Source organism: Rhinolophus sinicus, chromosome 5 (genome assembly GCF_057876585.1).
Source record: "Rhinolophus sinicus isolate RSI-liver-muscle chromosome 5, RSI-T2T, whole genome shotgun sequence".
NCBI lineage: Eukaryota > Metazoa > Chordata > Mammalia > Chiroptera > Rhinolophidae > Rhinolophus > Rhinolophus sinicus.
The window spans coordinates 72,220,087-72,224,521 of NC_142505.1; positions in this window are offsets into that span (position 1 = coordinate 72,220,087).

Consider the following 4,435-nt stretch of genomic DNA (forward strand, 5'->3'; position numbering starts at 1 on the left):
GGACTTCTGGCCACACAGTGAGGCCCCGGCAGCAACAGCAGCTGGAAGAAATGGGTCCTTCTGGAGATTCCTCAAGCTTTCCAGGATCCTATCCTTCAAACACCTGCACTGGCTAGGGTGACTGAATGGCGGACCTACCACAGGAAGGAGGACACTCTTGGCATGGTGAGTAGGGCCCCAAGCCGATGAATAGAAACATTAAAAGACATGTAATTTTTTTCTGGTGGGGGGAATCCAAGTTGTTCCTGTCAGCCCAATGTTATCCATGTAGTAGACCAGTGTGATATCCTGTAGGTCAAGGTCACTGTGCACTATGTTGTTGCCCAAAGCCAGGAATGGATGTCCCAGGGCAGCATGAGGTCAGGTGTAAACCCCAGCCCCTAAGGGACCATTGTTGGCTTCAGGCCTTCAAGGCTCGCTTGCTGCAAGAATGTGCCTCTTTCTCCTGGCTCTGAAGATGCCCCTTCCTTTTTTCCAAGCTGAACAATGTATCTAAATTTGTATAATGTTGTGTTTGGAGTAGGGGGGATCTCTCCTCTTCCCTACTGTCTTGGTAACCCAAGTATGCTTGAGACAGCATCCCTGTGGAAGACAGCCCCTAATGATCCGTCTTTACTGGTCTCCATGGTCCCATGTGGTCCCTTCTCACACTGAACAGTGTGGATCTGGGTAACTAATAGGATACGGCAGAAATGACAACATGTGACTTCCGAGGTTGGGTAACAAAGGCACTGTGCGTCTACCTTGCTCTGGCTTGGATCACTCACCTGAGGGAAGCCAGCTACCACTCTACCCAGGCACTCCAGCAGCCCTGTGGAGAGGCCCACATGGCGAAGAACTGAAGCCTCCTGCCAACAGCCATGTGAGTGCGCCATCTTGGGAGGAGACCCTCCAGCCCATCAAAGCTTTCAGATGACGCAGTCTCAGTGACATCATGACTGCACCTCGTGACAGACCATGGGCCAGAACCACTCAGCAAAGCTGCTCCCAAATTCTTGACCCACAGAAACTATGTGAGATTTTAAATGTCAATTTTTGTTTTAAGTCACTAAGTTTTGGGGTAATTTGTCACTAAAACAGTCCTCCTCCCCAATTAACTACCTTTGAGAAGTTACCTTCTTCCAGACCCCACCTCCGTCATGGGCATTTTGCAGGATCCCCATTCCCCACAGACTCAGGTTCCTGGGCGTGGGCTCCAAGCCCATTGGAGTTCACATTTCTTGCAGACCACTAGAGTGTCATCTCCTGGACCCACTTTAAGCCAAGAGATACCAGGGGGACTAGGGAGTATGGGAGTGGGTACTGCTAGCAGATTTCATGTCCATACTCTGCCCTAATGTGATTTCTTCAATGACTATATAGTCTCAGGAGTGCAGGTGAGACCCTTTCTAACTTCCAGTGATATAGAAGAATTTTTCCTATAACTTCAGTTTGACTATTTCAGTGGGAAACTGGGAAAGGGTATAAGTCAAAAGCGCATACATGGAATGCCACTTTGGACTGGGAAGTTACTAAAACCCTGAGTTACAACATTATCATATCTATTAGAAAAGTCACTCCAGGGTAGTGGGGGCAGGGGCCTGGAAGGGACAAACATGGAGTCAGAGTGCTCTGGGATGGAACCATTATTGGCCAAGATAGCGGAGATGACCTCATTGTTGTGATGTCGTTGCTTCCGTGATAAATCATTTAATTAACTGACTTCTGACAGGGCAGCCTGCATTAGTTATCAGAGTATTTCAAGAGACCCTGGTCTTTAACTCTCTCTTGGCCAGGGCTCTGTTAGGGAGCTCTTGTGTACAAACATCTTGTGTACGAGGTCTGACAGTTAAGTTCGCGAACTCACCCTAGAAAAAGTGCTACACACCTCATTGCTGAATATCACTACAGTCACCTTCGAAGTACTCCCCTTGGGAAGCTGTGCACCAATGCCAGCACCTAGTGCACCCTTCAAAGCAATTTTGGAACTCTTTTTCTGGAATGGCCATCAGAGCTGTCATCGTATTACACTTCACGTCCTGAATGTCATCAAAATGTTTTCCTTTCAATATTTCCTTTATCTTTGGGTAAAGAAAGAAGTGATTGGGGGCCACATCAGGTGAGTAGGGAGGGTGTTCCAATACACTTACTTGTTTACTGGCTAAAAACTCCCTCACAGACAGTGCTGTGTGAGCTGGTGCATTGTCGTGATGCAAGAGCTGTGAATTGTTGGCGAAAAGTTCAGGTCTAACTTTTTCATGCAGCCTTTTCAGCACTTCCAAATACAGATAACCCCCGTATAACATGGCTGTTAGGTTCCTAAAATGCCGTGTTATGTGAATCCGTGTTATATGAAGCAAAGAACTAGTACAAAAAAGGGGGTTAGGTTCTAAAAATTAAAAAAGCAAATTATTATATTTTTATAATTAAGAGAAATGTCTTTATTAAAGCAATTTTCACCAAAAGGATAACATATTCATTCATATGTATTAAATAATGTTTTCTTCGTCATCACTACTAAACACCATTAACCAAGGGCGTTTTCTTTTTGACAAGATAGTTTCATCCTCTGAACTTAATACTCTAAGAACAAAATGGATTTAAAATTCTAATAAATTTTAAAATTCTGCAGTCAAATCTGATATGACAGCCACGCTTGAATGAAAAATTTCAAATGAGTTATCGTTTGCTCTTAAAAGCTCTGTTTACGTTCTGTGTTGTTCGGGGATTTCTCTAATTCTCAAACCGTGTTAGGGTGAAATCGTGTTCTAGGATGCCGTGTTGTACGAGGCTTTTCCCCAGTTCTCGAACCATGTTAGAATGAAACTGTGTTATAGAAGCGCTGTGTTATACGGGGGTTACCTATAGTAAACTGTTAACTGTTTGTCCAGTTGGTACAAATTCATAATGGATAATCCCGCTGATATCAAAAAAAGTTAGCATCATTGTTGCAACAAAGTTCTCAAACTTAAATACCAGACCTTGCATGTGCCAGGCACTGTGCTTAAGGGTGGCAGAATATGCCACCCCAAAATATGCCACTTTGGCATAAGAATGATTGAGTTAAAGGTACTTGAAAAAAACAGCTGGTACAAGAAGGGCATTCTTCCTAAAAGGAGAAGATAAGACTCCCATGAAAGATGCTCTCTCTATACCAAGAGGAAAGATTCTTATCAACAGAGAGGGAAGTCAAGGCCAAGAGAAATTTGTACAAACAGATCTTGTGAAAACAAAACAAAACCTCTTATCTTTAGTCTCCCCACATATTTAGTTATTTTTCCACAACTGTCTCTCTTCATTCAACCTAGTATATAAACACTTAGGCCTGGCCACTTCTCTGGGTCTTCATTTTCTTATGGGGGCTCCCATGTACATGTAAAAAATCTATACAGTTGAACCTTGAACAATACGGGAGTCAGAGGTGCTGACCACCACTCCAAGCAATTGAAAATCTGCAGATAACTTTTGACTCCTCCCTTACTTACCTACTAATAGCCAACTGTTGACCAGAAGCCTTACCGATAATATAAACAGTCAATTAACATATATCTTGTATGTTATATATATATTATATACTGTATTCTTACAATAAAGCTAGAGAAAATATTAAGAAAATCATTAGATACATTTACAGTATTTATTGGGAAAAAATCCACATATAAGTGAACCTGCACAGTTCAAACCCATGTTGTTCAAGGGTCAACTGTATACTTTTCTCTTATTAATCTGTCCTGTATCAATTTAGTTCTCAGGTCCAGCCAGACCCTAAGGGAAAAGAGGTAAAGTTTTGACTCTCTGGTGCTAAAGTCTCCATTTACATCTCACAGTCCCAAGAGACACTGCTTTTATCCTCATTCTCTAGATGATAAGACTGAGACCCAGAGAAATCAAGGACTTTCCTAAAGTATTGCCAGGAAGTGGCAGAGCCTAGACTGCAACCTAAGTCTATCTGACTTCCAAGTCTTTGCACTACCGTGTACAGAGGAGTGAGTCACAGATGGCTTCAAAGAAGAAGAGACACTTGGACTGGCCCTCAAATGATCAGTACAAGTTGATCAGACTCAGGAGGGGTAAGGGAGAGCATGCAAACAGTATTGAGCACATCAAAGTTGTAATATGGGGCTGAAACCCAGGGTTCAAGGGAGAGAGAGGCGGGGAAAGAGGCTGCTGCAGGCAAAGGCCAGCTGATGAAGGGCCCTAACTACCAGGCCTGGTAACTTGGAAACTATCCTATAGGTGGGGCCTCCTGTGTTGTCCTCGGCTGGGGTGACATGGTCAGACTTAGTCTTTGAAGACACTCTGGGGACAGCACGGAGACTGGATTGGAACAGAGTTCTCAACATCACTGTACATCAGAATCATCTGGGCTGCTTGTAAAAAAACACCTGGAAATCACACTCGAAGAGTCTGATTCAGCGACTGGAGAGAGGCCCAGTGATCTGCATTTTCACAAGTT